This window comes from Dermacentor variabilis, chromosome 9 (assembly GCF_050947875.1).
Source record: "Dermacentor variabilis isolate Ectoservices chromosome 9, ASM5094787v1, whole genome shotgun sequence".
Classification (NCBI taxonomy): Eukaryota; Metazoa; Arthropoda; class Arachnida; order Ixodida; family Ixodidae; genus Dermacentor; species Dermacentor variabilis.
Window position 1 is genome coordinate 134,145,810 of NC_134576.1, and position 13,257 is coordinate 134,159,066.

Consider the following 13,257-nt stretch of genomic DNA (forward strand, 5'->3'; position numbering starts at 1 on the left):
CTAAATACCCTTCTACTGAAACAACCTGCTTCCTGTGAAAGCCTTACGGCACCATATTTGTCAATACAATCCTCGACACATTGAATAAGGTCATTGAGCAGGATAGAATAATATAATTCTCTGACCTTAGCTGAGAAGGCCTTGAAGCCCTTTTTACCGTGAAACCTAACAAAATCAAGGATTTGTCAGAACCTTTTACAAGAAACTGGTCATCAATCTAACGTTCAGCTTTGAAACCAGGTACAGGGCAGCTTGCTTCTGCCAGGTACTCCTTTTGAAAATTATGACCTGAAAAGGAACATCCTCCTTGTGCACTTACTAAAAATTACATCTCTGAACTTTTCCTTAGTTTATCGAGATTAAACTTTCTGTAAATTTCACTTGGTTTCGCTGCTGCTTTCATAAGTGATACATGCTTGCGCTCATTCAACACTGCAGAAATTGCTTGACTGGCTTTTTCCAAGAAACATTTAAAGGAAAAAACTGCAAAACCACCCTCTTTGTCAGCTGGTATAACACACAATGAATTATTCTTCAGGTAACACTACACATTTTACAGGTAACTTAGAAGGTTGGGGCTTACATCGTAACAGGGCATCTAAACCTTCCGAGTTCATCCTCACACCATCTTCTTGCGGGGCTCTTCTGGACACTTTACTTATGATGGACAGGGAAGTTCCGGTTTAGTCCAGCTGGTAGCTTGGGCAAATTTTGGACTGAGGCCAAGAACTTTGCACACACTGTTGGGAAGGATGAAACCTTCAGAAACGTAGACATCACTTGTTGCTTTCTGTCAATTCTTGTCCACGTGAGCCCGTAGTAGTCTTATTTGAGGTTGCCAAAGGAACTTGGTGGCCTGATCAGCTAAGTGCAGGTGCCTCCACAGAAGATTCCTTGCGACGCACAGCTCATACTGATCAAACATCTGCACGCTGAGGTAATCTCTGTGGAGACATGCCTGCTGAAGTCGTTTAGCACATACAATCTTCAAAATTCTTTTTCCGTGACCGACATTCGAATAGCACGAAACCAGTAAACAACGATTTTATATCCTGTGGAAGCTGCTTGTTATGAATACGGAACCTTAGGACACACGTGCTGCTAGCAGCCGTGGCAATGAGGGCAACAGTATGCCCAAAATCCCGAGGAACATATTGAAAAAAGCCTGTTGTACTAGAAATGAAATTGACAAGGGTGTCAATATGGGCTTGTTGGTCGGTCATCATGGAATGGTATCTGGGTAGTGCAGCAAAACACGCACACAATAAAAGAAAGCTAGAACTACCTGTGAGCACATATATATGCACAAGTGTATGGTTGAATAAACTCACAGGTGTTTAATTTTTTTTCTTCTGTTGCTACTTTTTCTTGCATTTTGATTGCTACATATATTGGTAATTCCCGCAAAAAGCATCAGCTGGTAGTCACCACTGTATTTTGCTATGCAATTTGTATTTTGTTATGCAATTTTAGCATCTCAGCGCGCGCCTGAAGGCGAAATTGTTGCCTAGGCAAACTATCGCCGAAGTGGAACGTTTCAGAATACGTCCCCAAGTATGTGCACGAATACTTCACTGAAAAACATTTCAGGCGTATCTTTGCTTTATTACTAAAATTTCGCAGCAACACAGCATTTCTTTACTCTAGGTTATTTAGGAATCACTAGGTGTCATTATCTACGTCGTTCATACGTACTTTAGGCAGTAAAAACGGCACACCCACCTGCGAGCTTCTCCGATACCGACGTGTCTGTTATAAGGCGATGATATATATATTATTCTGGACAAATCGGGCGAAGCCAACATGCTAAGCATATAATGTACGATGAGTACCAACTAATGGGATTTTGTTTTGAAATCGAACTAGAACTGAAGCAAATGAAAACGCAGGTTAAGATTACGGTAGATTACGGTAGAGATTACGGTTACGGTAGTACCCATGTAGTGGTTTCAATACCACTTTTCATCAGGCCTATAAGAAAGTGGCGGTCAGATGCAGCCGTATACCGATAAAGCATGTATTAAAGGGATAGTGAATAAAAAATTTGTCGCCGAGATTTCTGTCTCCAGTGATAGCTGTCGCACCGAGAGCGACCAAAACAACACTCTTTCTGAGGAGAAGTGAGCGAAAAGTAATTATTTTAGTAAATATTTCTCAAATCACAGCACCTACCGGCCTCCTCCGAAAGCTCTGGCAAAACCGGATATCACGTCACGCTTACCCACCTCGAGGCCCATTGCGAGCGATCGTCCACGCTGAGCGCGCGTAGGGGCGAGTTGACGTTTGCAGCAACGCGCTTTCTTTGTTCGACCGTCCTATTCGTACCGCTTCCTCGTGTGAGCTGTTCGAAAACCTCGTCTTTGATCTCGTGGATTTGTGGTTTGATGTGTGGAGCAGCCGTGCCAACGCCGCAAAATGCCGAGGGTCTGCTGTGCGCATGTGAAAACGGCAGGCATCGGTAGTCTTTTTCTCGCGTACTTGTTCACGCTGTAGTTTTGCGCACAGGTGCCGTTTGACCGTAATTTGTCGTTTGTACGACGTTCTGAGCCAAATGTTTGGCCAATTCTGCCAGAATAAATCGAAATCCGCATCGTCTGAAGCGACGGCTGAAGAAAAAAAATTCGCCGACATGAGACTGGTGGCGCCATCTCGTGTGCACCAAGGGAAGGAGTGCTCGGCTGCGATGAAACAGCGGGACGCTGAAACCGCTGCGCATGTACTCGTTCACTCCGTGAATAACAAGACGTTGCTTGCTTACAGAGGCGCATTTCAGTCACTGCACATGCCTGGCTCCAATCCTCACCCGTTGCTTCATCGCATCTATTCTCAAAACAGCTACTTGCGCGCATCAAGCACCTGCCGCGCGAGAGTCGGCAGCCGACTGTTATGCTCACGCCGCCGGCCACACCTGCTCCGATGGCGTAGGTACAGGGAGATCTACACGCGTCAATATCTTCAACGATTTCTACGTTTTTTTTTTTTGTACAGTGTGTACTCACGGCACCTGTATTGTGCATTGATGGCTTTCATGTTTTACGCGCTAGCAGCTACCCATCCAAGCGGGCGGAGCAAGCCGCTTTGCGCAGAACGCAGAGTAAATTCCTTACGTCGCCTGACATTGCATAGCCTGAGGCATAAGCGTCCTCGCTCTGTTGAAGCCAAACATGGCAAAGCGTTTGCGTGTGTGAATCACGCTGGGCGCACCGCCTCGGATGCAACACTGTCAATGAGGCGTGCGCCTCTCGTCTCGCTAACTCATTCGTGACAGGTGCGAGCTTGCGATCCGAGCCGCAGGAACCGCGTTTAAATCTGGTTTCCACCTATGATGCCGCCCATGATCTCTCGAGGCGAACGCGTGTACACGGAATGCACAGTGTAAACACCACTTTGCTGGTTCGGACTCGGCACCGCGGAGGGGGACTGCTGCGGCGGGTCGTCGTCAATTTCGCTTGACGACGCGGACGGATCGTAGGCATACGCCTTTATCGTTGGTGGTCGTTCAGTAGGCCGCTCATCCAAGTCGGAGTCATAAGTTCCGCTCATGCTATCGCTCTCTCTAGAACTTTGCATTTTGCACTGCGCAGCGCGAGGAAAACAAAACTGCGCAGCCGGCCAGCTCGCTCCGCGGCTGCTGAGGGTAGGTGTGACGTCAGATCCGCCGGCTTGTTGGCGGGAGCGCTTTGCGAGTGACGCGGTGGCCGCTCATAGAGAGTGAAAAATAAAGCCATCCGCTCAAAAGTAACCCGAATAATGACTATATACTATAGCAATCGTGTCTTAGGAATGCAATTGTGGGGTTTTCTCTATATTCTTCGATTTTTATTCTGTATCCCTTTAAATTACAAATATTGCCCTTGCAACGAAGGTCTGCGCAAGCTGGCTGAGAGGGTTTGCTTACCTCCAGAGATGGCGCGTATACAAAGACACACACGTATCGATGCAGGACTTTCTAGAGGCTCCACAAATACTCACAGCATCTATTCAATGAGATTGCGTTATGCATAACGGCACACGAAAGCTTCGAGACTCAGCCACACTCAGCTGCGTTAGTTACGCAAACTTCGAAAAGTAAACAGGAAGCTGCCATGGCACTTTTTTCAGGAAGCAGGTGGCGCTTCATGCATCAGAAACCGAAACAGAAACTAGCAAAGCCAATCTTTCTTTTTTTTTTTTTGTAAGCGTTAATCTTGTTCTCAGTGCTCGGAAGTTATAAGTTATTCTATTGGTTTGTTGCAGGACGTCCGTGTCATTGAAGGATTCAGTCCCAGTTTAAATGGTTTAAATTCTTCAAACAGCTAGTATTTCTTGCACCGCCAGTACACAGAATCGTTTTATAACGATCTTTATTGATAAATCGATGTGTGGCCGTTGTTTATTGCGTTTTGAAGAGCACTCGCTTCGTCTTTCCAACAGGACGCGTAGGTTCGGCGCTCCGATTTGCATTTAAGGCGAGCTTTTGATAGCCTTACTTTATCCATTTACGCGCTGTAGATGCGTTGTGACGCCTTTCAGTAGTTTGCGACGACGCAGAGTATAACAGCGGAGTCCCGCTGTTTACCTTTAACATGTTAAACGAAGCAAAACCTCGGTAGTGCATCGTAAATTTTTTCTAAACATAATGCAGGCACCACTCGCACCGTTAAAGCATGACTGTTAAGAAGCATTTGCAGCAGCTCATTTGTCACTACGTTGGTGTGAGAATATTGCTCATCTGCCGCTTTACCTTTACTGCTCCGTATTTTTGTGTATCCGGATATTTTAATTTTATGCAAACCACCCCTTCCGTGTGAAAAAGAAAAGAATTTAAGGAAAGGAAGATGCAACAGTTGCAAGGAAGGTGCAACAGTTGTGTGAAATAAATAGTGCTTTACCAACATCTGTAGTGACCTGGTGATCGTGCGCCTTGAGCGAATTCATTTTGTGTAAAAATGTGTTCCGGCTACTTAAAAAGTAAGCGTGACGTTATGGCATCAACTGCTATCTCTCATGTTGAATGAATTTTTGACAATACGTCATGGTCATGGTGCCGAGGCAAAACACAACTGAAAGTCACCTTGCAACCAAAACGCTGCCTTTCAACATACGACAGGAACACGTAAACAAAACATTACGCTTCAGTATACGTTATTTTTAAAGCTATTCTGAGCTATAAAGCTTAGGTAGTTGTGAAAATGAGGGGCAGCTGTGATGGATATAGAAGAGCATAGTATGCTTGCAATACCTAGAAATATTTTAAGGATGAAATTTCAGTACTTGAAAACAGTGCATAAAAGTAGAGCACTGCATGGACACTTTTCCCTGGCCTGACCCGAGCCAGTGCCATGCACTGGTCCACCCTTGTCTAGCTCAGCTAGGTTTGTCCTGTTAGCCCTTCAGCCTCAGTGTAGCATGATCCACCTCTCTGTTGTTATGAAGATGCCAACTGCATACGTATTTGCTAGATACAAATCTTGCTAAGCAGTTTTCCACTTGCATTGCTGCCGACAAGTGGCAAAAAAAAAAAAAATTTTTTTTTAATTTTTGGCAGCAGTGAATAATTTGCCACCTTGCATTACTTTAGCTGTGGTCATAGTAATGCAAGCACAAAAAAAATTAGAAAATTTCTCAGAGCAATGAATTGACATGGAAGGAAATAAATTATGGATATGCATTCACCAATTATGTTGCACGTTAAGGTGTAGTCCAACCGACTAATGATTTCCATTTAATTTCTTTATTCATTGTTCAAGCAAGTTGAATGAAGTTGTGTAATTCATTGCATAATTACATCAGCATGAATGAATTCTTGATTGAAAGTTTTCTTCAATAAATACTTGAAGGGGGGATGCTGCGAAATTTCTCATTGGTGAAGGGGATTTGAAAAACAGAAAAGAATGTAATGTCTCACCACAATGTCGATGGGATTGGTGGATGAACAGGCGACCAGAGTGTGGTGGCTCCGGTTTGAAGAGGGAAGGCAGGCGGCGGCAGATGGTGATGGCGTTCTGGCCAGGCAGCTGGGCGTAGAACTCGGGCCCATAGCCCGACTGCTCTCGTTCTGCTCATGGGCGCAGAAACTCGCCGGTTTCGAGCAGCCGTTCACGATCGGGTAGAGTGGTGAAGCCCAGGAACGGGTTGGCAGGAGGTCCCAGTTGGGTGAAGTCCTGGTGGCTCGGGTCCGCAACCTGCCGGTCGGTCTTGAACTCCCAGTCCGGTAACCGACCTTCTCTTGGCGTCGCTTCCTAGAACTCTCCCTTCTGCCAGCGCACCTCGCTTTTCTGCTGCTCTCGTCGATTTTTCGTTTCCTGATTGGCCCCTGGAAGCTCTGTGTTTTCTTCTGATTGGATGCATTTTCATTTTTTTTTTTCTTGTGCTGCGTGCTCACGTGCCGGACGCTCTTCAACGTTGTCTTCCATCCAGTACGGAATTCGCCTCTGCGCGCACATTCTTTCTCGTCTGCTTATTGTCTCTCTCCATCTGCTGCACAGTGTCACACACTACACACCACACTATGTAGTACAGACATTCATATTATTACGATCTCATCGAGAGATGCTCAAGAGATGAGCCGCCGCGAGGAAGAGATGAAGTGTGTCTGGGCTCATGGCATGAGCGAGTGTCGGCCTGGCTGTCTGGCTCCAGTGTAAATAGCATGTAAATAGCCTCTTTCATCTGTGTATTTCGTCTGTGTCTGTGCAACATTCTGGTGGAGGTTAGCGATCCCCGTCCTCGTCACGGCACTCCAAAGTGGTCGGTACATCGAGCTTGTCACCGTACCTCCCATTGACGAGACCGCATCTGCAATGGCTTCAGCTTGTCCGACTGCTCTTATCGTCATGGTTGCCCAACATCGTGACCCTGGTCTCTTCTGTGGCCTGGAGGGACAGGACGTTGATGATTGGCTCAAGCTCTATGAATGCGCCAGTGCTAATAACAGGTGAAATCCAACAATTATGCTTGCTAATGTAATCTTTTATCTCGGTGGCACCCCACGCATGCGACTCTGAACGCATGACGAGATAATAAGCTGGGACAGTTTCAAAGTAAAGCTACGAGAACTGTTTAGCGACTGGGTGCAAGGTTGCCGCGAGAAAGGCTCTTGCGCCTCGTGACCAGACATCTACAGAGCCATACGTTTGATACATCCTAGACGTCTTGGCTCTTTGCCACAAAGCCCACCATACTATGTCTGAAGCAGATAAGGTGGCTAAAAGGCATCGCCTACGACGCTTTCAATTTTCTTGTTTTCGGCAACGTCTTTCCTATCGGCGCCATGACAAATTAATACCGTCGCCTTGAACAAGCTAAAAGCCGCCGTATCACACACCACATCACGCAGCTACCCAACACTGCTGCTACGTCGACATGTGAGGGTCGACCACATCAGGCGACCACCTGTGATGACCGAACCCGTATTGTTCGCCGCCAGCTCGAGGCCACCTGTTGGCCAGCCTTCTCTGCAACACCTCCCGACCCGCCAGCAACCACAATTGCCAGGATTCAGGCCGTCGTCAGACAGGAATTTGAGAACATGGGTCTGAACTCCGTGTGTTGCACGTCTCAACCCAGCGTTCCCTCGTTCTCCAGCGGCCCTCCTCATCCCCGGCACTCTTTTTCTGCCACATATCGCAACCCGTCCAAATGGCGTACCCCTGATGACAAGCCGATCTGCTTCCACTGCTGTCGCATCGACCACGTCGCTTGTCACTGCCGCAACCAATGGCCACCACCTCCTCGGACATACGCCTGCGCTTATTCCTGCACCTTTGGACCTACTGTTCCCTATGCCACCCGCCTAGAACCCACTGCCGCTGATGCCCCACCTCCGAACCTTCGCTACAGCCACTCGCCCTCATCTCAATGCCATTAGTCTCGTACACCCAAGGCCTGTCGCTTCTCCTCGCCGCCTATTGCCTCCTGGATGCAGCCAAAAAACTAGGCACCACAGCTTCTGGAGGTGAAGCTGTGTTGTCGACCCTGCCCTCAAATTCTCTGCTCATGTTACCTACGAACCAAAACTTTCTTGACGTTGACGGGTATCCTGTGTTACTACGTTCGACCAGCAGGTGCTGGCGATCTTCGAGGAAGGGACCGACGGAAAGGCGCCACCAGGTCTGCTGTGACGACTCGCTTTGAAAGGACGACCAGACATCAGTCCCCAGCCCATCGGCGCTACCATGGCTGTGGCGGCGACTGGTTTTGTAAGGAGGACAATGCGCCTCGTTTCCAACGGAAGGGTGCCGAGATGGCTAGACACAGTGGACGGAGCAAGTATTGTTAGTGTGTTCACCGTCAAGGTCTGCTTGGAGCAGGGGAGCTCCTGGAAGATATTTTGCGGTGCCGTCTCAGGCAGCTTAGAACCCGTCTCACGCATCAATCAATGGACAGATGCGGCGGCCACTGACTGCAGGGTCAACTCTGGAATAAAGAGGCGCCTGCTCGGGTCAAGCACAGTGTCTGCGAAAACCCTCTCACCTTGGTGTGGTCAGTGCAACCTGTGCAGAAGTGAGTGCATAAACCCTCCCCCTCAAAGGCGGGTTGGTTACGATGACTTTGGACGCTCCGAATTAGTCGGCGGTGAACTGCCGTTTTCCCTCACCTAGGGATTTCGGGAGGACAGTGTATTTAAGGAGCCGTTGGCGGCTCCTCAGGGTGCATTCTTTTTTCAGTCATGTTAGACTGATGAACTGTCACATTCTCATGCAGATACTGTAAATAAATCCCAGATTCCTCATTCTTGATGAGAACAAGTCTCTCCCTTCAACAACGTCCTCAGCGTGGATAAGTTCGATGACCGCATGGGCCAGCTACCATCTATTTCATGCCCGACTCCAACCATTACACCTGTCACTGCACTCATCGATGCAGGAGCACATCTTTCTATTATGAGTGCTGCCTTCCGACGACGACTGAAAAAGCACTTCACCCCAGTGTCTGCACACATTGGTTGCGTTGCGGATGGCGGTACTCTGCCTATCATCAGCATATGTACGGCATGGGTGAGCATCGCCGGCCGCCACACTCCTGTCCTCTTCACCGTGATTGCTCATTGCCCCATGGCCTAATTCTCGGACTCTATTTTCTCTCTGCGCATTCTGCTCTTATTGACTGCTCTGCCAGTACCCTTTGCCTTGAGTTGCCGATTCTCGTAGAACCTTCTAACGCACCCCAGTGTCGCTTACGCCTCACCTGCTTTATTCGCCTGCCACCGAAGTCAATAGCCTATATTAAACTGTTGTGTTGCCCACCTGTTCTTGATGGCGAGTACCTCGTCACTCCTCTGCCCAACATTCCACCACAGTATGACATCACCGTGCCTCACAGCATTCTGACTGTTACTGCTAACCATACTCGCATGCCTATCTTTAACTTTTGATTGGGAAAGCAAATCCTACTGCAAGGTATTTGCCTTGTCAACGTTGATTGTCTCGGCGACTATCACGTAGCAGCTTTATCAACCGATGGTTCTTCTGAGCTTAGCAAGCCCGTTGCACCAGCCTCGGGCACCGATGCCAACATAAAGAAAATGGTTGCGGTGGACCTGTTCTCTGCGCAGGCTGACAACCTTTGCCACGTATTATCCTCCTACCGAGATATTTTTTACTTCAAAGGATCACCCTTTAGGCCAGACGCTCGCGGTCCAGCATCGGATTTCTACTGGCGATGCTACGCCTACTCACCGATGACCATATCAAATTTCTGCATCGGAACGCCGAGTAATTCTAAGTGAAGTGAACAAAATGCTAGATAAAAACATCGTTAAGCTTTCTTCAAGTCCCTGGGCGTCACCTGTGGTTTTGGTTAAGAAGGACGCCACGTGGCGCTTCTGTGTAGACTACCGTCATCTGAACAAAATTACTAAGAAGGAAGTCTACCTGCTCCCAAATATAGACGATGTCCTTCACTGCCTCCATGGTTCCAGCTATTTCTCTTCTATTGATCTTCGTTCTGGATATTGGCAGATTTCTGTTGGTGATATGGACAGAAAAAATACGCTCAATCAGCTTGGTAAGTTTAAAAAAGTAGGGTACGCTGTTCACTCCATAGAGAAATGTTTTGCATTCCTGGTTCATTGGCCTTGAAACGAAATTGCCCTCGCTGTGCAGCACTATAACATGGTTAAACTTCAAAAGTTCCTCTCATAAGAATGCAAAGAAGCTCCCCAGAAGGACGGGTGCAGTTGTCTAATGTGGCTATCACTAATATTACCCACAGTCAAGATTCTATGGCACATATGTTTCTTTGATTAACAAGGCCAACGTAAAAGCAAGATGTGTGTTTTTACACCATAGATCAGCAGCACATAACCTCCACCTTAAATGTGATTGTTCACCTAAATCTGCCTGCATTTGGAAAGTTAGTGCAAACATTAAAATTAAATTAAATTGTGGGGTTTTACGTGCCAAAACCACTTTCTGATTATGAGGCATGCCGTAGTGGAGGACTTTGGAAATTTCGACCACCTGGGGTTCTTTAACGTGCACCTAAATCTAAGTACACGGGTGTTTTCGCATTTCGCCCCCATCGAAATGCGGCCGCCGTGGCCGGGATTCGATCCCGCTACCTCGTGCTCAGCAGCTTAACACCATAGCCACTGAGCAACCACGGCGGGTAGTGCAACCTTCTGTGCTGTTGGCACCCAATTTCAAAGTGTTTGCCCAGCCCTGTGCACTGTAACTTGATGGTTCCAAATTGCTGGTTTTTAGGCCCTTGCCCAACTGGTTTGTTGAAATAGATGTTAAAACGAATGACAGCTACAATTTCCTGGACACTTATCAATGAGATTCCGCTGTAATTTCAGCGGTGCTCACAGCAACAACAGATTTGGTGAAGTAAGGGACAGGCAGAGTGTTAAAGAGAACTGTGAAATCCATCAAACGGATATGTTGAGCTAACAATGTGGACTGATTGTATAAAGCGAGCAAGCTGCCGAGAATTGCTAAGCTTGATGTGCAGACCTCATTTCTTAGGCAAATAAACTGTGCAATGTCTTGTTTTATTATTGATGACTGCTCTGCCAGTCTGCCTGAGTTGTCATTTTTTTGTATCTATCATAAAGCAGGCACTTTCATGTTTTTGTAATTGTGTGACACAGAGTCATTTGTTTCTTACAGCTGTCATCTTCTCAGAAGCAGGTACTCATGCTTGGAGACCTGGAGAGCACAAGCTGCAGCATGTATGCCGAAATAAACAGCCTATTTCAAATAGAACCAATGTAAGGCAAAGCCCCTTTTTTGCTGTACTGTGCTTGCAAATTGCAAAGCAATGATAAGACACAATGTAGAAAGAAACATTTTCTTTTATTTGGCGGACATTAGAGTGGCATCAAAAAAAAAAAATATATATTGAGCAGCCCCAAATCAGTCACTACACTAAGCAGCTCCACTACAATTCACATGACCTAGGAATCCCAGCCATAAAACCGAATGATTATTCATATAAGTGACGATCAAGATCATTCTTCACTTGAATGCCACGGAGCGCTGTTCAGTAACAGCAGTCAGTTTGTGTCCCTGCAAGCAGGAATATTAATTCGTGTTTTGGTTAATGGTGACATAACGAAATTTATAGTTTTCTGGCCCATCAGATGTTTGAATCGGAAATAACTTCGCCAAAGATGTACACCTCGTCAGCGGTACATGCAGGATGATTTGCGTTGGCCAGAGACTTTTGAGTGGGACTTCGGTATCAATGGAGGTATAATGTGTGTGTGCATGCTTCAGTACAAGGGAGATTGGAGGCAGCATCAAGGCAACCTATAGGCACTGCGTGAAAAATCTTGAAAGCTATGCTATTTGCTAATGCCCTTCTGCCCTCTGCACTTGATAGAATACTTTCCAGGTTTAATTTCAATCAGAAAAGAAATTTAGTATTTTCTGATGCTACCTTGACATGCAAACAAGTTTTTGTCATGTAGGAGGAGGGGTTAGGTTAAACTACAACACAATTTATCTAAAAGTTTTTCAGCGTCCTATTTCATGTGTGGTACACTTTCTTTAATTTGGCTTGCTGACCTGGCAGTCGCTTAGTCTTGGGCCAGGGATGACTGGATGGGAGAAGACAATGAGGTGTACTGTTCATTGTTTAATAGGCGCTTGTGTACTATAACATGTAAAAATAAAAAAAACGAGTGATATTTTTATGCTTTAAGCATTTTGCAGAGTGAAGTAAAGTTATAACGATTTTTTTTTTTCTCTAAGAGATGAGAGAAGATGGTGTTGCTTGCTCATGATGTTGCTGGGATACCCTAGTACCTAGCTCATAACTCTTTAGTGAAGATCACCAGGTAGAAACCACATCAATTTGTAAGAGTTATGAATCTTCAGCATGAAAGTAAAATAGTGCTTTATTTTATTGGATACGTTCCCCTTTTGGAAAGTTCCTTGAACAAAATGAAAATTTGCAAAAGGAACAAATAAGAATTTGGAACAAGCATGCTATCAACACAACTAATGCAAAAGCAGAATTTAGTCACACTACATACCAATAAGGACAGTGTAGGTGTGAGAACGTTGCTGATACTTTACTTTTCCACCTATGACAAAGGAAAAAGTATACTCCAGTAATTCAAATGAGAACACAATTCTTGTTACACCAGGTGTGGCAAGCCCGGGAGACAGCAAGAGCCGCAGGAGTCCTGGACTAAGGGCGCCTCCCACACAAGCAGAAAGACACCTGCTTTTCCTTTCTTTCTTTTAATAAATGTTTTTCCTTCTCCTCCTCTTCCTTATAATATTCTTTAATACAATGGTTTACCTGACTTGGAGGCAGTTTTATCTTGGGAGCTCCTATCTGAATACATGGGAACAGAGAAATAGTTTTTCTCTGAAGCCAGCAGCAGAATTCGATGAGGTTGGTTACATGTAAAAAAAAAAAAAAAGCTGAAATGTAGAGACTGTTTTAGGGGGCAATTTTCTGTGGCAGGAAATTTTGAAAATTGTGAAATTAAAAAGACTTCCGTATGAAGTTTACAACTTGATACAAAAGCTATGAAATTGTAAACTTTGTGCTTATATTTGTAAGCTTACTGACTCTCAGCAATTTTTCCTAAATATTCAAGGTCCTAAATCAAAATTATGCAGCCTAGAATGACTAAAATTTAACTTTTTCTCTCAAATGCAACAAATTTCATTGAAATTATTCCAGTAGTCTCAAAAGCATTTCTGCATTTTACATGTATTTGAATGAAGAGATTAGAGTTGGCACTGAACTAGAGCATCCTCCTCAAGGTAAGCACATCATTTCTGGCCGTAAGGCCAGTTATCAGTCGACACTCTA

General features: G+C 45.8%; 1 long non-coding RNA gene across 2 annotated transcripts; it reads right to left on the minus strand.

The window, feature by feature from the left end:
• Positions 1-5,184: 5,184 nt before the first annotated feature.
• On the minus strand, positions 5,185-12,851 carry LOC142557592 (uncharacterized). Of its 2 annotated transcripts, none has more exons than XR_012822787.1 (3): positions 12,736-12,851; positions 9,855-9,945; positions 5,185-6,854 (listed from the first exon to the last, which is right to left on the minus strand). It is a non-coding gene; the product is annotated as an uncharacterized LOC142557592 (long non-coding RNA). The 2 variants fall into 2 exon arrangements; XR_012822786.1 differs by lacking the exon at positions 12,736-12,851 and adding an exon at positions 12,464-12,578.
• Between the last annotated feature and the right edge of the window lie 406 nt (positions 12,852-13,257).